Source organism: Peromyscus maniculatus, chromosome 4 (genome assembly GCF_049852395.1).
Source record: "Peromyscus maniculatus bairdii isolate BWxNUB_F1_BW_parent chromosome 4, HU_Pman_BW_mat_3.1, whole genome shotgun sequence".
NCBI lineage: Eukaryota > Metazoa > Chordata > Mammalia > Rodentia > Cricetidae > Peromyscus > Peromyscus maniculatus.
This window is the reverse complement of record NC_134855.1, coordinates 123113635-123137283: the sequence shown is the minus strand read 5'-3', so window position 1 is coordinate 123137283 and position 23649 is coordinate 123113635. Positions and strand designations below refer to the sequence as shown.

Here is a 23649-nt window from a genome sequence, read left to right as displayed (position 1 = left end):
CAATTCCATCAATCAAGTACAATCAATTTCTTATATCTACTTCAACTGATCCAATGAAGCAGGGGGGTTATAAACCTGGATTATGGAGTGTGCCCTTCTCGTCAAATGTTCCACTAAGAGATTATCAGTGATTTTGCCTGCCTATCTGAAGTTTTGGATTAGAAAGACTAACTTGGTCTAGAACAATCTCTAGATGTCTTTGGTTGTTGATACTTTTATATATATATGATGATGAATGAGATCAAAATTCATTGAAAAAGTTTTCCTAGCAGCAAAATTACGTTCCAGGCAAGACATCCCAGGGCTATCTGTGGATAGATCTCTGAGACTCAAGGACCTTAAACAAGAGTCTCCCCAGAAGTCATGTTAGTGTAATAAGGTATCAGCTACTTCACTCTTTCCCTTTCTATTGATAAAGATGATGGTAGAACAATAACAAAGAAACTTTTTATTAATTAGGCAGTAATAATATGCATCAAATTATTCAGCCATCCTGCCACATAAGAATGACTTTCTCCACACTTCAGATGAGAAAAATGGTGCTCTAGGGGATTAAGTAGCTTGCACCTTGTCACACAGCCAGAAGAAGGTTCACATGTATCAGTTGTCAGTTGCTACCCTTGTGCCCAGAACAAAACACCTCCAGATTCAGCCATTTCAAACAGCTACTGTTGTTCCTGGGGCTGTTGGTCAGATGAATTTTGATGTCAATCTTTGTCTTGTTCTGTCCATGAAACTGGACTACTGTAGATTGGCAGGTTTTGTGTCTGTCAGTCTTGGTTGGTGTCAAGGATGATGTGAGTCCATTTCCAGTGCAGCATTCTAGCAGGAAGGCCAGGCAAGTCCTTGTGTTTATCCAAAGAGCAGAAAAAGAACAAGCTACAATGTGTAAACATTGTTTACATTTTTTTTAAGGTCTGGGTGTCATTTATTGGCAGCCTCTTACACTCTTTTCTTCCCTTGATTGCTTCCTTTGGAGCACCGGCCTCTAGCCTTCCAGAAGGAAGGACAATCTTTTAGAGCAGGCGTGGGAAGGCAGATGCACAAGTCCTTGGTAGGTGTGCTCAGCCCCGGCAGGATGCAATCCTTCAAGTTGGAATCCCATTGGGTATCTGAGAGGACCAATGTGGGGAGTGGACAGGAAGTCTCCAACAGGACTCATATCTCAATCCAGGCCTCTTGTACTATTCCAAGTCCATCCCAGTTTTAGGACTCTGGTGAGGGTGGCAAAATCAGGCCCACTCACCTTGATAGGCAGATTCTTCACTCCATACCCTGTTTGTACACACCTGCTTCTGCTGGTCACAGTTAGGGGGAATGGGCCTTATGGTTAAGATAGACCACTTCCTCTGGCCCTCCCCAGCTGCATCTGTGTTCAAATGGCTGGAAAAATTGAGGGCTTGCCTTTTTGGTTCAACTGTGTGTGCCACTGTCCTCGAATCTTCAATATACGACAGGATGGAGGCTATGGGTCTACTCAGGCTGCCAGCTGTGTTCCCATCGATCACACATACTGCCCTTTCTTCTGCCAACTGTCAATGCCTAGGGTGGAAGGCCAGCAGGCTCCAAAAGGCTCAGAGCCAGTCTGCATAAGCACTTGACAATTTTGAATATGAAAATGGGTTAAAAAAAAAGTAGAACAACAAAAGCTTCATTTGATAATTAGAGATCTGAGTGATTTTGCTTTTATTTCCTCCATGTTAACCAATCATGAAATTTCACAGTGATTTCTGGGGTGGGGCAGAAGGAAAGTATATTCAGAATAATGGAGGCCCTGGCCTGGTTGGCCCAAGAAGGTGCAAGCAGGGGAGGCCTCACTGGGGAAGCTGGAGGAGCACCGAGTGCCCAGATGGCAGGTAGGTGACGTTCGGAGAGCGGGAGAGCTGGTAAGCAATGTCCTCAGCAGCTTCCAGCTTGCGCAGCTCAATCAAGCCGTCACCTGCCGTGGCCAGTGAGTTGGCTATCAGCGCGGCTGCCTTGGAGTCACCCTCAGCAGAGATGATGGCTGCCCTCTTCTGCTGCTCAGCCTTTTCCACCATAAATCTGGCCCTCTCGGCTTCCTGCTGAGCCACCTGTTTGGCTTCCACTGCCTCTGTGAACTCCTTCCCAAAGGTCAGATGTGTCAGGGACACGTCATCCAGGATGAGCCCAAATGTTGCTGCTCTCTCTGTGAGGTCATCGCTCACCTGCCTCGAGACCACCTCTCGCTGGGTGATCAATTCTCCAGCATCAAAGCGAGCCACTACCGACTTGAGGATCTCTGTGGTGATGGATGGCAGCACCCGGTTATCATAGTCCTCACCGATGCTGGTGTAATGCGAGGAAGCTGGCTGGCCACCGGCCGGAAGAGGATGCGTAGTGTGATGTTGACATTCTGCAAATCTTTGCTACCAGTGATGACTGGTACATTCCGGGGTTGTGAGCGGCAATCAAAGATAATGGGTTTCTGTACCCAAGGGATGAGAAAGTGAGTCCCTTCCCCTACCACAATGTCCTGCACTCCACGGAATCGGTCAAAGATGACAGCTCTGTGCCCAGCATCCACGTTATATAAGGCAGAGTTCACCACGCCTCCTGCAACCGCTAAAGCTAGGCCGAACTTTCCAATGGACTCAAATACTTTGGCAGCCATGATTGCTTCTGTTCCCCCCCTAATACTGTTTCCACTCTGACCTCCACATGTACCTCGCCCCCATTGTTTACACATTTATGAGTCATACATCAGCTGTGTTAACATCTCATTGACCAAAGTAAGTTACATGGATGAGGCAGGAGTTAAGGAATGGACAGAAACGCTACCAGCAGTTGGATGAGTGGAAAGTTATCAGGTGGGTCTCAGGTGTTCAAGTCACTTTCTACCCCCATGGATGAAGGCAAAGTAGATTTTTTTTTGCTGACACCACTTATTTTTATTCAATAGAATACAATCTATGAATACTATATACAAGAAGAAAGTAAACTTATACAAGGAAATATTTACATACTGATCAAAGAATGGATGTGTTTTGTAAATTAGAAGCCTCCGCTAAAAGAAGTGTCATTTAATCAAAAATAATTTTCAAAGTGAGATGATAGATCTACAAATACCAAACCAAACAAGCAAATAAACAAAAACGACTATCGTACTGTCTTGGCCAAGGACTAAACTCCTGGGTTCAGAATATACCTCAATACCCTAGAATGCTATGAAATGGTCATTTAAAAACTCCAACTTTGCCTTGTCTCAAATCAAGAAGAGTTAATAGAAATTTCTAACTTTTTTTTTTGCTTTTTCTTTTTTCACTAATTTTTTATTTGCTTTACATACCAACCACAGTTTCCCCTCTTTCCTCTCATTCCATTTCCTTCCCCTACCTCCTTCCTACCCCCTCATCTACTTCTGAGAAAGAGTAAGGCCTCCCATGCAGTCAACAAAGCATAGCCTACCAAGTTGAGGCAGTACCAAGCTCCTGCCCCCTGCATCAAAGCTAAGCAAAGCATCTCTAGACCAACAGCTATGGAGCCTGCATGGGACCAATCTAAGCCCTCTACATGTGGGTGACAGTTGTGTAGCTTGGTCTGTTTGTGGCCTATAGCAGTGGGGTCAAGATCTGTCCCCAACATATGAACTGGCTTTTTGGAGGAAATTAGTTTTTAAGAGAGAAAATTTAATATTATGGCATCCTATTTTGTAATGTACTGAAAGCATACATGTTCTATATATGTTAGCATATATATATATATGCTAACAGGTAAATAAAAGATGTAACTTTTAAAAAATAGTGTTATCTTGAAAACAAATAACTAATTTTTTCCTTAAAATAGGTTCTGAATTTCCTTAGGACCATGTTTGGTCAAACTAAGAAGACAGTCTCAAAATTTGAATCTTTATAAAGTTTCTAAGAATCTCACCTAGCCACTGCAAATCAACTAACTTCAAAAAAAACTTCTTCTTTTTAACCTTTTACAATGAGAATAAAATTCGAATGTTTCCATGAAAGAGAAGAAGCAGATTAAACTACAATTCTTGAGTTACTTCTCGGTAACTGGATTGAAACCAAAGACCCCAAGGTCAGTTGATTTTGCGACACTCACGTGCTTAGATGGCCCCTAGTTCTCCCAACACCAAACATCTGAATGTTTTGAGTGTTTTATAGACCAAACACTTGGATGCTTGGTCACATTTTTCCATTTCTCATCTGGAAAAGAATGAACACAGTCTGAGGTTTGTCTCTCAGACTTCCTAAGAAGATGACCTTGGATGCCTTAGGAAAAAAGGCAACAATTCAAACCAGCACAAATTGCTAGGACAGTCCTTCCCATCGGCTGCCTGACAGGCATCCATGTAGGTAACCCAGAGCAAAGGCAAAGAACGTGATGGTGAAGCATGTGGATAGGAAAGTTACTGTATGCCCAGTAGGTGCTGGACATAGAGGCATACTAACACAACCTAGCTTACCTTTGGTCTCCATTGTGTACTTTAGATGATGAAGTTCTTTGTGGTTAAGTGACTCACTCAAAGTCACATGTCTGGTCAAGGACCAGGCATTTTTGTCGTGATCTTCCAGAGGCTGCAAGCATGGTATCTGCCACACAGATGTCATTTTTCAAGCTTCTATTCAGACTCACATGAAGAAACTGTTCGAAGAGATGTGAAAGTGAACTGCTCTCTTGGGGTGTGCATTTGATGTCTGCAGGCTCCCATGTGTGCCTGCCATAGCTCCTTCAGGGCTCTGCTCTGTGTACCTTGTGGTCCTCCAGGTAAGCCACTGGCAATAGGCACAATCTCTCAGAAAATAAAAAAACCCTTTCCCTAAATACTACCGGCTATCCTTCACAGCAGGCTGCATGCAGCTGCTATTTAGACTTGAGGTCTGGATCACAAGGAAGAAGCTAAGAGCAAAAGCTCTATGTTCAATGGAAAAACTCATCAACTTGAGCTCATTCACTCTTCTTTGCTGCCAGCATAGCTGGGGAAAATGGAAAGAGAATCGGAATGAAGGGGTTTAAAAGGGCAGAACCAATGTTTGTGCTTGGCTGGGGGAACTTGCTACATTTCTTTGAATCTGAAGTTGATCCCCCAGATCTTTGATTTCCACATCCACAGATTCAGCCAACATCAAAAAATGACTCTAATACACACACACACACACACACACACACACACACACACACACACACACACCCTCACACTCACACCACTGTACTTTTGAAAAGCCTGACAGGAACAGATATTTCTTGTCATTGTCCCCTACATAATAGCATATACAGCTATTTTCATAGCATCTATGTTGTATGAAGTATCCTACGTAATCTAGAGATGTTTTAAAGTATTGGAGGGATTTATGCATTTATCCAAATACTTTATTTAATATAAAAGTGAGCATTTTGTTAAGTTTGGTGTCAGAGGGTCTTGAAGCCAACTCCTCCTGGATACTGGGGGATAAATGTATATACAAATACAAACCAAATAAAGGATTGCATCCATATTTAGACTCAACAAGCATCCAAGAAAGTAGTTGCTCACTTGAAAATACCTGATCTAGACGAGATTTATTGTCCTGAGACTGGGTTATAGTTCCCAGAGAATTGGCTCCCAGTGTTCTGCACACCACTCATTCCAAGGACCACAGTTGATAAGTTTCTCTTGGAGGAGAGCCATCACATAAGCCTTTTATCTTCTTTGGATAGTGGAGAAAACAAGCTTTTGGCCCTTCTTTCAGATTTCAGCGTTGAGCAGACTAAGTGGGGATAGATGGGAAGCTTTTCAATAGAAGGGCTTACACTTACTGTCAACCTGATTTTCTACCTTGGCGACTGTCCTTGCTTCACGGTGTAACCAGGGCTGCTGGTAGTCATCTGTGGAATTCCTAGGCTTATTCCCTGGGACAAACAAAGATTTGAACAGCCAGTAAAGAGACGGCTAAACCTTGGAGGAAGCAAAAATAACAGCTTTTAACCCCTGGGGATGGGAGGGTCCCTCAAAGTTGGGAATCAGCAGACTTGATGTTGGATTGAGTATTTTAAAGGGACCCTTGGTCCTCCTTTCCCCGTGTTGACCCTGTTTAGATAACCACTGTGTCTTCCCACCAGTTCTGCTTTCACTTGTCACCTATGTCCCTCTGACTCCTCTTCAGTAAGGCTCTGTCCTCATGTGGGTAAGAGAATTTTTATGAACTAGCTTCATGCTTATAGTAGTGTCTGGCAGCAGTAACACACTTTGTCCAGCTGACCTCAGAGGACTTTCTTAAGCATAGTTGGCCTTTCCCAGCCTCGATGTCATAAAGACTGTGATGAAATGACTCCTGCCTTTACCAAGAATGTCACAAATGTCCAGGAAAATTGGCAGTCCCCATTAGACAGAGCATCTATGTGCTTCCATTTCTGTGCTGCTTGGACAGAAAGGCTGTGACACTTGGGTAGAATATTCCCAATGACAAGAAATGAAGTTGTATGCATACTTTCCCCAACCAGGTAACTACTCAGAACTGTGAGATGTCAGGAACATTACTTTACCTCTGCTTGTCTCCTTACCTTGTCCTGTTTCCTGAGTAAGATGGAAACTTTATATATCAAAACAGCACAGAGAATACTAAACTCAAAACCTAACAGCATGTTATTATTTACCACTTTTCTGAAGGGTGACAGATCAGATCAAGGTGATAGTGAGCAGGGATAGGCTCAATCTCAAGTGTGTCCACCATTTTCAGGGTCAGCTCTACACCAGAGTCCAGGCTAGATGTCTCCCACCCACTCCCTACCTCAGTCTTCACAGCAAAGAGTGGTAAAGGGAGATCCAAAAGATTAAATGCTCCAATATCAAAGAAGATAAATATTTATTTGTGCTGTCTCTCCTTAAAGAGAAACTTACCAACAGAGGTCCTTGGGATGAGTGGTGTGCAGAACACTGGCAGTCAATCCTCCAAGAAGAATAACCACTCACAAAATAATAGGATTAGATATTTTCAAGTGAAAAGATTCTTAATGATTTCTTGAATCTTAGAGAATTACTAACTTCTAGTACTGCCATAGATGAACAGACACCTCTTCATGATGGTTAGCATCAGGTGTTGACCCTGTGTTTGGCAGTATGCCAGCCTTCAAAAGGTATAAATATGTAGAAACCTTGTGATTCACCTATCATCCATCTAATAGCCATTCAAATATATTTGATCACTCATTAATCAGACATACTGAGTTCCTGTCATGTGTTTGGATCTATGCTATACAAAAGCCCAGTAAGGGCTGCACCTTTTGGAGCATACACTCAAATTGTAAGGACATAACAGAATAAGAGAAGGTAATTTGGAATCAGTATTCTAGACTTACACTAAGGAATAAGATTTTTGCAAGTCCAGCTCTATATGTTAAAACTATTCTTATTTGACTCAGTGATTCTATCTCAAGAAATATATGTGGGAGCTGAAGAGATGGCTGGGCAATTAAGAGCACATCCTGCTCTTGCAGATGACCCAGGCTTAATTCCCAGGACCCACATAAAGTGACTCACAATCATCTGTAACTCCAGCTCCAGGGAATCTAACATCCTCTTCTGGCTTCCGTAAGCACTGTATGCACATTGTGCACATATACACAAGCAGGCATGCATGTGTATAAATTTCAAGTGTATCTGAGCAAAACTGTTGTATGTTTAAACTACTATAAATGTGCATAAAATGTACTTGTGAGCTATTCATTCTTATTTCTTTTCTTTTGGTTAGGCTTTTTTTTCCTATTTTTATTAATGAATTGTTTTATTCATTTTACATACCAATCACATCTCCCTTCTTCTGCCCCTCCTGCACCCCCTAACCTGCCCCCAATTCCCTCCTCCAACAAGGCAAGATCTCCCATGGGGAGTCCAAAGAGCCTGGTACATTCAGTAAAGACAGGTCCAAGCCCCTTCTCCCTGCATCAGGGTGTCCCACCATAGGTAATGAGCTCCAAAAAGCCAGCTTTATGCACCAGGGTTGGATCTTGATCCTACTGCCAGGGGGTCCCTTAAGCAGATCAAGCTACACAACTTTCTCAATTATGCAGAGGTCCTAGTCCAGTCCCATGGAGACTCCACAGCTGTTGATTTAAGTTTATGAGTTCCCACTAGTTTGGTTTAGTTGTCTCTGTAGGTTTCCCCATCATGATCTTGATGCCCCTTGCTCATAGAATCCCTTGTCTCTCTCTCTTCGGCTAGACTCCTGGAGCTCAGCTTGATGATTGGCTGTGGATCTCTGCATCTGCTTCCATCAGTTACTGGACAAAGGCTCTGTGATGACAGGGTATTCACTGATCTGAATGTTCAGGCATCCTCTCCACTATTGCTAGTAGTCTAAGCTGGGATCATCCTTGTGGATTCCTGGGAACCTTCCCAGCACCCAGCCTCTCCCCATCCCCATGACATCTCCCTCCATCATGGTATCTCCCTCACTGCTCCCCCACTGCATCCCTGCTTCAGCTCGACCATCCTGATCCCTCATGTTCTCATCCCTCATCCCTCACCCTCCATTGCCCCCCACCCCCAGTTTACTCATGGATATCTCATCTATTTTCCCTTTCCAGGGCAATCCATGTGTCCCTCTTAGGGTCCTCCTTATTAGCTAGCTTCTCCGGAGCTTTGGGTTGCCATCTGGTTATCCTTTTCTTTACATCTAGTATCCACTTATGAGTGAGTACATGCCATATTTGTCCTCCTGAGTCTGGGTTACCTCACTCAGGATATTTTCTAGTTCCATCTATCTGCCTGCAAATTCCATGATGTGATTTTTTTTTACACCATTGTGTATATGTACCACATTTTCTTTATCCAGTCTTTGGTTGAGGGGTATCTAGATTGTTTCCAGGTTCTGACTATTATGAATAACGCTGCTATGAACATAGTTGAGCATGTGTCCTTGTCATTCTTATTTCTTAGAATAGTCAATATTTAAGAAAGGTCTTTTTGTGGCTCCACATGAAATTTTCAATGAATTTTTTTAGTGCCATGAAATATGACCCAGAATTTTGATGGCATTATACAGAGACTCTAGGTTAACCTTGGTCATGTAGCCATGCTCATGATATTAATTCTGACAATGATCTAAATGGCCAGTGAGAAATCAACTTAGTAAATTATGATTTGTTCATACACTAGGGTATTATATGATCATTAAAGGTCATGCTCCACATGTATTGTTAAATGAAATAAATCAGGTCATAAAACAACATAGAGAATAAGATCTGCTTTGGCTTTACAGTAATGCTGGGCTATATAGGGAATAGAAATATCCCAAATAAAACCAAGTCCTCTTCAGCTGTCAAATTGCTCTCACCATCAAGCCAGAATTGGATGTATACTTTTACAATTTTCTGAGAATTTGTGGTGACAAATACTTTTTCATAATCGTCTGTTGCTGTCCATTCCTTTCCTCAACATTCTACTCCACGTTACAGGTTCTTGGAAATCCTTGTCTTCTTTACAATTGCTCACCACACCCAGGTTTCCCAGCACCTGAGTCTTTTCTCCTCCTTTCCGGCCTCTCTTACCACTCTCTCTCTCCTCACTAGCTTCCTCTCTTTTCTCCCCTTCACAGAGAGGTAGCCCTCACCCTCTCTTATACACATCATCTTGCTCATTCTCAGTTTGTCCAAACTTCTTTCCCACCATTCTCTCTACTGAGGAGGATGACGACCCTTCACAGAAAGAGGAAGGAAATGCAAATGCTTGGGTTTGACATGGTAACATACCTCTCCTATGTACTCTACTATTAGAGACATCTGAGTGTTGGGATCTAGAGAGATTTGATCTTATTGCTCAGTCAGTTTTCTCACTGATATCCAAAAGTATGTATGTAATTTGCTTATTTGTTCTTGTTTTTGGTACTGGGTGGGGGGAACCCATGGCCTCATACATTCTAAATGAGTGATCAGTCACTGAGCCACATCTCCAGCCTTCAGAAAAATTAACCTTTAATAATAAAAATATATGGAACACTATAGCATTTTAGAAATCTGATGCTTTTCCCTGGAAGAATTACAAATTCCACTGTGTGTGTTGTTAAAAAATCATGCTGCGCAATGGTAATGCCTGCCTTCCAGAGAGTCTCAGGACTGGTGCAATGTCTCCAGGATATCTCCAGAGCAATGCATCTTCCTTAGGGAAATGCCAAAGCCATTTGGTTTTTTTACAGACCCAGATTCCCATCTCCTCTCTTACTGAGATTCACACAGCAGCCACAGAGATTGCAGGCTTCTGATGTAGCCATCATGCTATGAGAGAGGGTCTTCCTTATTAGGGCATTCTGTGTGCTAGGCAACCTACTTTGGAAGGATGTGGATTCTCAGTAAAAATGTTCATCTTACCTGCTCAGTTTTTGTCTTCTACTTTTTTAACTACACGCGTATGCACACAGGCACACAGGCGCATGTGCGCAAGTGCACGCACGCTCGCGCGCGCGCACACACGCGCGCGCACACACACACACACACACACACACACACACACACACACCTCTGTCAACATGATTACCAAACATGGCCACGCGGTAATTGCATTTTTAGCATTCCCTTCCCGAACACCCATGGCTGACCACGAGGTCTGCACATCGCCAGTCCTTCCAGCTTCGGCCGTAGACCTGGTGCTGCAGGAATGCACACACACACACACACCCCAATCTCATTCTGTAATTTTGGGAAGGTCACAAACTATTTTACAGGCTAAAAGGAACAACCCTACCTCTCTGTTGTATCCACCTGCAACACTCCCTGGCCATCACTATTAGGTATGGCCTTCTACACATAGCCCATGCATGTCCCTCCTCCCAAAGATGCCCAAACCTAGTTGACAAGGTCCCACACTTTCATAGGTGGTGTTGTGTTTCAATTGCTGGGAGCCTTAACTGTGATGGTTTGTGCTCAGCCTCTCACACAAGGTCCTTGGGAAAACAAAATCTTTTGCCTGTGTCTCTAGATCTCCAGATAGATGTGCCAAATGATCCCAGAGCACAGACACGACACAGAGCCAGCTTGAAGCCACCCCTCCCTCGTCCCTCCCTCCTTCTTCTTACTACCCCAAATCTTCTTGTATAAGTCAACTTCTCATTTCTGTAACAAGATACCGGAGGCAATTTAACTTCAAATGAGGAAAAGTTTATTTGTCTCGCAGTCTGAAGGTTTAGCCCATTCTCACTCAGCCTGTTGCTTTGGAGTCTGTGTGGAAGCATGACAAGATGCCATGTGATAAGGAAGCTTCTCAGGAAATGAAGAAAAGTGAGACTGGGGTTACGATAGCTCCTTCAAGGGCACACCACCAGTGACTTCATTTCCTTCCAATGGGCTCAGTCTCCTAAATGTTCCACTACCCTCCAATAGTACCATAGGCTGGGGATCACACCTTTAACACATGAACCCAAACTATAGCAGTTCTTTGTCTTCAACAACATCGATATCAAGGCATGTGTGAAGGCTCATTTAAACATAAGGCTTAAGATGTGCCCAATCTCCTAAAAAGAGAGAAAAGTGGGTTTCAGCTATAGACCAGCAAAGACTCTTCCATTATCTTTGCCCAGTGAATCTTTCCATTTGCATGGTATTTTTTCACAACAGACAAATAAGCCTTTGGCCACAAGGAACACCCTCCATCAGGATGTAACAAAAGAGACACTGTAATTATCTAGACCAAGTCATAAAATGTCATCCAGCTTCTATGAAGCTGTCTCTCATTAAGACATTCACCTTTTGAGCCAAGGGCTGCTGTAGGGTGTCTGATCACTATCAAGTCCGCACGCTGACGTTACTACATAGGTAGACCAAGAGATGCCCAAAGGGACCTGATGTCCCCACCCCAGCTGCTCAAGTCTCCCAGCGCTTGCTTCTGGTCATGGGAATGAGGAAGAAATCCACGTCTCCAGCTTTGAAGTGCTTGCTCCAGCTGAAGCTTTGGGAGCAGAAATGTGCTGTCCCTGTGTCTTGGGGTCTCTATTGCTGTAATAAATCACAATGACTAAAAGCAACTTGGGGAGGAGGGAGGAGATTACTTGGCTTATACTTCTACATCACAGTCCATCATCAAAGGAAGTCAGGGCTGGAACTCAAGCTGGGCCCTTCCACATCAATCATCAGCCAAGAAAATGTACTGCAGGCTTGCCCCACAGGCCAGTCTAGTCAGGGTATTTCCTCAGCTGAAGTTCCCTCTTGGCAAATGACTCTGACTTGTGTTAATCAACTTGACATGAAATGAGGCAGCATGCCCTGCGAAACCCTCCCCAGATCACTAACTAATGAACGAAGAGAGTCATTGTTCCTAGCCACTGAATTTAAGATGACTCATGTCAGCCATGGTCGCCAACATCCTATTCAAAGCCTGGGCTCTGAGGTCCCAAGTTTCTTTGAGAATGAGGAGTAACTTTCTCTTCACTGAATGATGAACACATAAATCTTTCATTCCAAGGAGGATGGTCCATTTGAATCAGCTGAGAAAGAGAAAGTGATCACATGGTCTACATAAAGTATCCATTTTCATATTCAAAGCCTACCATATTTATTTACCCATGCAGGAGACAAGAGAAATCGTCTCTCTGGAAAAGAGGAATTTGGCAGGCTGTGCTTCTGGTCACCAAATGATAGGGTCTCATCAACTAGACCCTGAGCAGTCACACACTTGCAGAGACTTAAAGACATTATCTGCATTTGGCACCCTAGAAGCCAGTACGAATGAGGATTTTTAGAGCAAGTAATTTATTTGGAAGGCAACCCTAACCCCACCCCCAGTAAATACATGGAACAGCAGAGAAGTGCTAACAAAAACAGAGGGGGTATAAATACACATGTGTCATTAAGTTAGTTAACACCATGGTCCACTAGAACTCCATATGTGAAACAAGAATCTACAAATATCTCCAAGCTCCACCTGGCCTGTTACATGAAAGCCATAATCATATCAAGAGAGCATGGCAGGTTTTGCACTGAGAATCCATAAGCAAGTGATAAAAAAGTAAAGACTAAGGAGTTAAGCACAGTCTGCCTGGCCTCCATGAGACTGAGCAAAACACCAAGGTCTCTGCTGCCATGAAGGAAATAAGAACTACCACATGCCTGTTCCAGGAGAATTAGCAGCATCAGAATATACATTGAACACAAAGATCCTGAAGGAGGCAATCTCAAAGCAGGTTGAGGGGTGAAGTCAGAGACAAGGCATACAAAGCCTTCTAGGCCATGGCTAGGAATTTGATATTACCCTGAATAAAATGAGAAGCTATTGCATAGTAGTGGCTGAACAGACAATCCCACCTGTGCTTCTATGTGAAGTGGTTTAACTGCTCTGCTGACCAGATAGGAGACCATTACAATTCAACACTCCTCAGCAGAGATGACAGTAGATGGCTTGTACCAGGATGGTGGCTGTAGAAACCATAAGAAAGTGAGCATATCCTAGTGTATTTTGAAGGTCAAGCCACTAGAATTTTGCTGACACATTGCATGGATAAAAGGGAAAAGTCCAGGGTGCCTGAAAAGTATTTGGCTTGAACTCCTGAAAGGGTTGATTTGCTGCTGGCTAAGACAAGAAAGACACAGAAGAGGAGATGCAATGGGAAGGGTCAGAGGCTTGTGTTAGGATGTATGAAGGGTAAGATGCTGTTGGACATTAGGAGAGACTGATAAGGCAGTTGGACAAGTTCAGAAAGTTTGGGACATGTCGTGAATAGGGTAAAAATAATTCCCCTCAGAGGAAGGTATCTCTGCCTCCCTGGTGATCATCACTGGGTTTAGAGAGGTGACTTTGGAGTTGACAGTGAATCCTTTTGACATCTCTATGCCATCCCTTTCTTGTTCTTTGGATAACCCAGCAGATTGCCTTCAGAAGTAGAGCCATTCCAAGACGGTCAGCTTCTAGTTCTGAGGGCTGAGCATCCAGTCATATGACCATCTCTCCCTTCTCCTCAGCCTCCTTGCTTAGTAGGTGTCCCCTGGATGATGGATGCCTGAGAGATACCTGTGAAAAACATGTTTGTTTCCAGTAAGTCCCTCCTGAGAATCATGTCCCTCTGGTCTTAGACGCTTTAAACCAAGGCATTTCAGGAAAGCAAGTTGAGCAGTGTCCTTATGTAACACAGAACTCAGTCTGAAGATGTAGTCACATTCCCAGATGCTCTAACATTGAGGGTAAGCCTCACTCTCTGCCAGGTTCCAGGGATGGAGCTGGGATGGGAGACTCATCAACCCACAGATGAAGGACAGAGCATCTCCTTCAGAGAAACACTGTCTGCATCAGGACCCTTTGGAGAGCCCTAGTGGTGACATACCACCTACCCCATAAGGACATGGGAGAGTTAACCAGACTAACCTCCTGGCTTGAGAAAGCCATGCGCCATTCTCAGCTAGTCATCTGGATGAGTTTTGAGGCATATCAAGAAAGAATCCAAGCCTGTAACTTCTCTGAGAGTTAGAACCACTGAATTGGTATTTTATGAGAAATACTCGCATCCAAAAAGCCCTGGTTTTCCAAACAGGAACAAAGTCTGCCTCAAACATTTGGCCCTTGGAGACACTCTGTATCTCCAGTCTGTAAACCCTGATCTAAAACAGCCTGGGCTGCTCCCACTTTCCTCTAGAAAGATGAAAAATAATCAGTTTTGGGAGCGGGTTGTGGAGCCAAAAACAAGCTACAGAATCACCCCCACCCTACCCCAGCTCCAACAAGATCCACACGTGAGATTCAGTCCCACTAAATGTCATTTCTTCTCTGACTACTGGGCTTATCAGGTCTATGCATTATGTCCCCCTGGTCTATATACTTTAAGCTGGCTTATCAAGAGGATGCCTGGGAACCTTACACTCTAGTGAACAATTTGAACTCTAGCCTCCCAATAGCTTTTGTCTGTCTGTTTGTTTTTTATGAATCTTTAATCTTTTCCTCTGTTTTCTAGGTGTTTGGGGACTTGTGTGTGTTATATTTCAGGAGTTGTTAAGTTAAACTTTGGTCTAGTAAAGAAACATTTGCTCATGCTTTTGAAACGAGAGCAGCATAGGAAGGCTTGGTGGGTCGTCAACTGACTGGGAATGGAGAAGGTGGGGATATATACTAGTTCCTGGGCACAGAGCAGCGTTCTCTGGGGCCTCTACCCCCCCTTACCTGCAAGGTGTGAGGAACAAATCCAAACACCCTCAGGTAAGGCCTCCTGAGGTGTGTTGAGCTGCCTACCTCACACCGACCACACACAGAGAGCTTTCCTCTCTAATCTGCCATGGACCAAGTGTCTTTCTAGTTTCAGTGCTTCATGTTCTAGACTCAGTGGTGGGAGGTCCCTGAACAAAGGTCTCCCCAAACCTTCCTAAACTTTGGACCTATATTCCCATCCTCTACCTTCCTTCCCCAGATGATGAAATTTTGCCCATCTTTCAGATTGGCCAAGAGAAATTCTAATAATAGAAATAGAGTGGGGGAAAGATAGCCATTCATGGGAGGAAGCTCCATTCTATCAACACAGCTTCTGTTCACAGAAAAACCAGAGGAAGCTGAGAGAGAGGCTGGAGACCATGTTGAAGCCATTCCTTGTACCACATTGACTTCAATAATCAAGAAAACAATGATAGAAAATGTCATTCACTGAGGAAGTATTCATTAAATGCTCAGCAGGTGACTGGAGCTACAAAAACAGACAAAAGTCCATGGAGCTTTTGTTTTCATGGGACAGACAGAAAAGCAATAAGCAAGGACAACCCATGTCAGATGGTGACAAATGGAAACATACAGTAATGAAGTGAAGGAGGAGACAGAAAATTGTTAGTGGAACTGAAGTCAGAGCTGGAAGGAAGGGAGACTCCCAAGTCTAGGTTGCCCTGTGTTAGCATTGATGGTTACAGAGCCTGGAGTGAAAACAGTGTTCTTTATAGTGGTGTGGGTCCTCATTCCAGGGCTACCTGTCTTTCTTAGAGTTAAGGAAATATTCATAGTAATAGTAATTGTTCCAGCAGAGACACTGGTTTAAAGCTGCATGCCATTCAGACATGGGGGCTGGGAATAGTCAATGTGTAAATAAGATTTGAACATGAATTATCCCCTAAGAAAATCAAAATCATATTGGCATTTAATTGCCACGGTAAGAAATTGAGAAGGAAGAAACTTAGTCCAACTATGATGTTAAGAAATGAGACTTTTAAAAAGTGATTATAATGAAATAAAATGAGGATGGAGACCCTATGATTGACCACTGGTGGCTTAATAAAAAAGGACTCTCTCTCTCTCTCTCTCTCTCTCTCTCTCTCTCTCTCTCTCTCTCTCTCTCTCTCCCCCCCCCCCCTCTCTCTCTCTCACACACACACACACACACACACACAGAGAGGAAGGGGATGCATTGTTTCTGATTCTTGACATGTGACACTCTCTATCACCTCAGAACTCTATCAAGACCATCATCAGATACAACCCTTTGACCCTGAGCCATGCCAAAATAAATTTCTTTCAGACAGGACACCGCTCTTGTTGCACAAGCGTAGAAACCTGGGTTTAGATCCCAGTGCCCACACAAAAAGTTGGTCACAGCAGTGTTTATAATCCTAGTTCTGGGAAGGTGGAAGCAATTGAAGAAGATAGCCAACATTGACTTCTGGCCTCCACACCCATGCACACCAAATGCAACTGTACACACACACACACACACACACACACACACACACAGAGAGAGAGAGAGAGAGAGAGAGAGAGAGAGAGAGAGAGAGAGAGAGAGACAGAGACAGAGACAGAGACAGAGACAGACACAGAGACACAGAGACACAGAGACACAGAGATAGAGACAGAGAGCCTCTTTTTGTTATAACTTAGCCAGTCCATGAGGGCTTTGTTCTGTGGTACTGGAGTTCAAACTTATGATCTCATGGTCAAGTGCTCCACCATTACATTGTTTCCTCAGCCCCTTACACAGTCAATAGTTTTGTTATTACCAAAAGAGGATGGACTAAAAATATGTTGAGAAAATGGAGCCTGAATTCCTTCCAAGCATTCCCTCTCATTTTATAGCTCTGATTCATGCATTTATGGAAACTATCTGGTTCTGTGGGTTCTTGACTCCCTACTTCATGGCAGTGTTGCTTGTGCTATGGAGCAGTTATGAGAATTAATCTGGGAAGTCATTAAAACTAGAGGTTTCTAAATTATCTCCATAGCCATTCACGGTTGTACCACTCTTTCCAGTTTGTTCACTGCTCTCGGTATCTACACCCTTATATGACACCACCTCATGTTTCCCTGGGCTTCCATGTGACTGCTTTGACCCACAGTGTATCAGCAAGTGTCACACACAGAGACTGATGAGGTGCTGGTCCTCTGAGATGCCATGCTAATGAGACTAAGCAGGCCACGAATGAAACATGTAGCCTTGTCTTTTTGTTGGATCATTCCAACCAATGTCCTAGACTAGCCAGAATTTGTCCATCCTAAGAGCTGACAATAGTATCTAATTGAGCATGCCCAAGGCACCCTCCAACTGAGCCAGAAAATTTTGAGCTAAATAAATAAATGGTTGTTTTAAGCCATTAGGTTCATGGGGCTTTTATTTAGATGCTCATGATATTTTTATTCTTAGTGATATGATCAAAACTATCAACAAACTAACATGGCATTGCTGCTCATTTGTGTTTGTGGGGTTTTGTTTGTTTGTTTGTTTTGTGTGTGTTTGTGTGTGTGTAGAGAACCAGAGATCTATTCTCTTAGCAAATCAAGCCATGGAGACTTGAAGTCATTTCTGGAGCAGCACCTGATAAAGACACAAGATTTTATAGTTGCCAGGCATTCTTCAGTCATATTTGATGGTATAGTAAGGTCTAAGACCTTGTGGTAGGTTTGCTTCCATTACTATAAGCTCTTATTGCCTTTCCTGAAAATGTCATCATGTGGCCCAGTTGTGACCTTGCTGAGGGGACACAGAGTGTAAAGGATGCCCTTGTATTCAGTTTCCACAGAAAATAGTGCCTATAAATGCTAAACTGCTCCAGGGTTTGGTATTTCCCAGGTTAATCCAAGAGACAGATGAGGTCCATCTCTTTGGCCCCTTAAAAAATACAAAAGAATAAATTCCAACTTATATGGCCCATGCTCTTCTAGGTGTATCACCATTTGCTGGATTATAGTTGGTCTACTTTAGACAACACCCTTAAATAAAATTGACTAGCCCTCTCCCAGCAACTATCAATTGCTAATAGTCAATTAAATAAAGTAGAACTTAGTACCCACATTCCCTCGACATGCTGGGATTTTTGTCTAGCTTGAGCTCGTGCAGGTTTTTTACATGCTGTCTCAGCTGCTGTTTATCTTAGTTTGTTTTTTGCTGTTGTGATAAAATCCTGACAAAAAGCAACTTAGGAAGGAAAGGGCTAATTTTATCTTACTCTTTCAGGTAGCAGTTCATCACTAAGGGAAGTCATGGCAGGAACTCAAGACAGAAAGCTGGAGGCAAGAACTGAAGCAGCAACCACAGAAGAATGCTGTCTCCGGGGTTGCTTTCCCTGACTTGCTCAGATACTGTTCTTATACAGTCCAGAACCACATGGCTAGGGATGACCACCCACACTGGTCTGGGACCTCCTACATCAATTGGCGATTGAGAAAATGCTCCACCATAGATATTCTCACAGGCCAATCCCTTGAAGACAATTTCTCAACTGAACTTCCATCTTCCCAGGTGACTCTAATTGTGTCAAGTTGACAAATCTTAACAGCACAGAGTTCATCTGTGCACTTGCCCTGTTGTGTCCAGAAAACACTGTTTCAATGAGGTCATACACTCCCTTTGGCTTGGGTAGTCCCTTGCCCTTCTACGATGACCTCTGAGCCTATGGAGGGGGAGCTATGATGTAGATGTACCAGTTAGGGCTGAGCACTCCACAGTCTCTTACTTGCTATACCTTGGCCTGTTATGCATCTCTGTGTTAATCACCATCTACTCCAAAAAGAAGTTTCTCTAATGAAGACTGCAAGATGTACTAACCTATGGATATAACAATAAGTTATTAGGGGTAGATTTAATATTATGTCCACTTAGTGGTATGTTATCCCCTGGGGCCTATGAATTTCTAGCCATAGGTTCTTGACCCCAATACTAGTGCTGGTTATGTATTGTCCTATTTTTTAAAATTGGTTGGTTACTCCTATAACATTCATGCCATTATTGCACAATAGACATGTATTGTCAGGCTAGTCGTAAGTGTAGCATGCCCTCTCTCAGAGTTAACAGCTGGGTAAGAGTGGTGATTACTTTTCTTCTCTAGTAGTGTGCACAGCATCTTCAACCAGTATCCCTACCATGTAGGGATGAAGCTTACAGCTGAATACCAAATGAATCTCTCTACATCCTATGATTTAAGATTGTGGTGTCTTCAGCGATGGCGTCTTATCATCAAGTTCCAGAAGGTAACAAAAGAGCACTGGCAGTAGCCTGGTTATATTTGATGGTCTATGGAACTCCACTGTGCAACAGCTTCAAAAAGGTAACCAATTTCTGGCACTGTTCTTTATATTTGTTTGTCTGGATGGCTAGTAGGAACATGGTCCTACTAGATAGGGTAATCTACTAGATAAGGTAGCTCCATTAGACTTTTTATATATGAATATGTATATATTTTAGGAAACTTCTATAATAGTGAATTTTATATTACTTTTTCAAAAGGTCTTTAGTGTTACTTATCCCTCTCCACTTCCCTCTTCTTCACTGTCCTCCCATACCACATTTACTCCTTCCTGTTCCATTCTTCCCCTTTATATCACTGTCTCTATCTCCACTCCTGTGAAAGCCACCCCACTCCTCCCATGGTCCCTTAGTAGCTTCCTGACCTCTATGAGTTTTCCAAGTAAAACACACACATCTAAATATCAAAGTTAGAATACACAAATGAAAAAATAACATGTGACATTTGCCTTTTGGGGTCTGAATTGCCTCACTAAGAATAACTGTTTTCAGTTCTATCCATTTACCAGAGAATTTCATAGTTTTGTTTCTCTTACTATCTGAGTAAAAGTCTACTCTGTAAATGTACCACATTTCCATTATCTGTCCATCAAGTGATGGACATAATCTTAAAAGACCTAGCATAGCCAAAATCAAATCTGAACAATTAAAAAAAAACATGCTAGAGGTATCAGCATCCCAGATTTTAAGTTATATTACAGAGCTATAGTAATGAAAATAGCTTCGTACAAGCATAAAATAGACACATAGATCAACAGAATAGAAGTGAGGACCTATATATAAACCCATAGTCATACAACCACCTGATATTTTTCAAAGAAGTCAACAATATATTTTGGGTGGAAAAAGTATCTTCAACAAATGGTACTGGTCAAATTGAACTGTGTAGAAGAATGAAACTAGATTTCTCATGCTCCCAGACTGGACTTTAGTTCCATTTGGCCAATATCCCTAAGAGCCTTCTATTCAGCAGCCCCTGGAAAAAAAAGAATTGCAGAGTAATCAGGTGGTTCTCTACTGAAGTCACAGTTGAGTGAGAATCCTGGGCAAAATCAGCCACACTCAAATCAGTGAGAATGATAGAAGCAGGCCACTCAGGCAGTCTCATAGACATGCTGTATGCAAATACTCAAGTCTGGCCCTGTTGAGTGCACCAAGAGATGAGTCTTTTACACCAAAGCCTTTAGCAGCTGCATTGATCCCATCTCTAGCCCCAAGCTTCATCCATTTAGGATGCCAACACCCTGTTGCCAGAAACCCCACTACTCTGGGGACTGGCTTTAGAGCTAAAGCCACTTTGCTCTATACAAAAGAGAAGAAATTAGTGTTCTTGGAGAACACTCTCTACCAGTGGCCACTGAAATAATCCCTCCCTCACCCAGGGGATCAGCCTTGATGCATGCTTCACATTGGCTGCCAGAGCCCCCAGCAGAACAAAGCTCCAGGTACCCACAGTGGAGACTTATTTCTTAACCCTTCTTCCTGGCCTACCTCCCACACCCCTACAGCTGTGTTTTTACCTCTCAAGTAAAGCACTTGCCTTGATATCCTTCTAACAGAGTCTTCTGGGGATAACTCAACCTAATTTTTTTAAATGATTTTTTCTTTCTCTTGAACCCTGAAAACCTCTTACTTTACTAAAGGGGCCTGGCTCCTGCATGTCACAACCCAATCCCTGGATTAACCTTGCTGTAATCTGAACCCACCTAGTGTCTAGCAACTCACTAATTCTGAGTTTGCTACATCTCCTGAACCAGTACTGTTAAGGCCAAGTAACCTATAGTGAGCTTCTAAAGCCAGTTTGGTTCCTCCTCATCCCTGATAATGATGCTTTGTCCTATACCACTGCCATGAAAACCCTGCCTATCTTTCCTCATCCTCATTTAGCAGGAGGGAGGGATTTGGGACATCCTAACAAGGTTAACAGTCAACATCTGGAATTCAACCAGTCCTCCACTAATGCCCCTCTGTTTCTCCTCACTCCTCCATGGTCTCCCTGGCTTGAAGATTGCTCTTGTCTTCTGACCTGGATCCTCTAGAAGGACGCTCACTGAGGCTATTTGCCTTTGGTCATTTCCACTCCATTCAGCCTGATTCAGATGTGGCTCCAGGTTGTAAGCTTAGCAATAAAGCAGCTATTTCTGATCTATTTGAGGATTTTGGTCAGTGCAAAGCAATACCCAATGGGACAAGCCCCATGATGGGGAAGTACAGAGGACCATAGGAACAAACATGAGGCATATAAGAATGATATAAAACCTGTATGAAGAATTGTCTAGAAAGAGTGCGGTGGAAGGAGTTTCTAGTTCAGAAAGCACCATCATCAAAGGCCAGAGGGGCATAAAACACCTTTCAGTGAGCACCATATTACACAGATTGTAGTAATGCAAGAGGTTATCAACGTCTCATAATATGTTCTTCTTTCTGCTGAGGCTAGAATTTAAATATTTAAGCATGTAAATGTAGCTGGAGTTTTCCTGCCTTGCCCACAGTCAGGACAAATCTTTGTCACCTGCTAGTCCCACAGCCGCTCAGACCCAACCAAGTAAACACAGAGACTTATATTGCTTACAAACTGTATGGCCATGGTAGGCTTCTTGCTAACTGTTCTTATATCTTAAATTAATCCATTTCTACAAATCTATACCTTGCCACGTGGCTCGTGGCTTACCAGCACCTTTACATACTGCTTGTCCTGGCAGAGGCTGGCAGTGACTCTTTCTGCCTTCCTGTTCTTTCTTTTCTCCTCTCTGTTAGTCCCACCTATACTTCCTGCCTAGCCACTGGCCAATCAGTGTTTTATTTATTGACCAATCAGAGCAACACATTTGCCATACAGAACATCCCACAGCATGTAGATGGTTGGTTAGCTCCCTCGTAAGCTTTGTTTATACAGAGAATCTTATCTCTGAGCTTCTCCCTCCACAGTGCCCCTTTTCTGCAGAGGATGAACACTATTATCCACAGAACCACTTTGAAGACATTGGAACAGTACAATAGTTTCATTGAGCCTTCTGTATGTTGGTGGCAAAGAAAAAAAAGTCTGAGCTTCAGGGCATCATGGGATTTCATTCCTGAGTCATTGCTCTAGGTAAAGGCTAGAATATTTGAGTCAGTCGATTAGAAAACCAGCAGAGAGGACCCCCACTTAATGACTTGCTCCACTAGTGAAACACCATAGTTATAAAGTCACAAACACAAAGGCAGGTGGTAAACAAGAAACCCCTAGAAAGGAAGCCCCACTTACACCAACATCTCTAACAGCTCCAGCCATGAGATAAGTCTGTCCCTCAGAGGTGGGGCCTGCCAGACACTCCTCAGGACTCCTCAAGAAACAACTCGGGAGGACACTGGGTCTGAAGAATTCGGGTGACTTGCCATTCCTTCTTCTCTGTCATGTCTGCTTTCTGTCATAGGAGTGATGCTGAAAGGAGTGGGAAGTGTGCTCCCCAGGGAGAAGCACAAGGTGGAATCTCATCATCCAGGTGAGGAAACAGCAAGAGTCAGTGAAGACGCCAAAAGATGAGTGCCAGGCTCATCCATGCTGGTGAGATGGTGAGAGATGACAGAAGATGAGTGCCGGGATAATCCACACTGGTGAGATGGTGAGAGAGAGCAGAAGATGAGTGCCGGGCTCATCCATGCTGGTGAGATGGTGAGAGATGGCAGAAGATGAGTGCTGGGCTTATCCACACTGGTGAGATGGTGAGAGAGAGCAGAAGATGAGTGCCGGGCTCATCCACACTGGTGAGAATCTGAGTAGACAACAAGCTTTAGAAGGGCATTTTCTATACAAATTTGACAATCTTTAAAAGGGGGAGTTTTTCTTAATCCCTACAAACACATATACAGAGAGAGAGGGGGGGGTAGGCAGAGATACAAAGAGGCACACACACATATACACACACACTTTGCTATGGTGATATTTTATTTGTACTGAAATGTGATTTTATTTGTATGTTAATAAATAAAGTTTCCTGGGGGACAGAGCTAATAGCAAGCCATAGCAGAAGTCTGGCAGTAGTAGCACCCTTAATCCCAATCACATGACAGGCAGATCTCTGTGTGTTCAAGGATACCATCAGCATGGAGACACACGCCTTTAATCTCAATACCAACCATAGAAGATCTGGAGGTCTGTATAGATGGGCAGTGACGAGGAGGTCATGTGGTTGGGTTTACAACCAATGAGAAGGCAGAATAGAAAGTCAATAAAAAGCACAAACACACAGGAAGTAGG

General features: G+C 43.2%; 1 long non-coding RNA gene and 1 pseudogene across 2 annotated transcripts; one reads left to right on the top strand and one right to left on the bottom strand.

Moving 5' to 3' along the window:
- Window positions 1-433: 433 nt before the first annotated feature.
- On the bottom strand, window positions 434-2646 carry LOC102910686 (prohibitin 1 pseudogene; annotated as a pseudogene). Its single transcript, XR_442953.4, has one exon. The product of XR_442953.4 is annotated as a prohibitin 1 pseudogene (transcript).
- A 1121-nt stretch (window positions 2647-3767) lies between these two features.
- LOC143273008 (uncharacterized) lies at window positions 3768-4797 on the top strand. The gene is made up of 2 exons (XR_013050809.1): window positions 3768-4050; window positions 4519-4797. It is a non-coding gene; the product is annotated as an uncharacterized LOC143273008 (long non-coding RNA).
- The last annotated feature ends 18852 nt before the right edge of the window (window positions 4798-23649 follow it).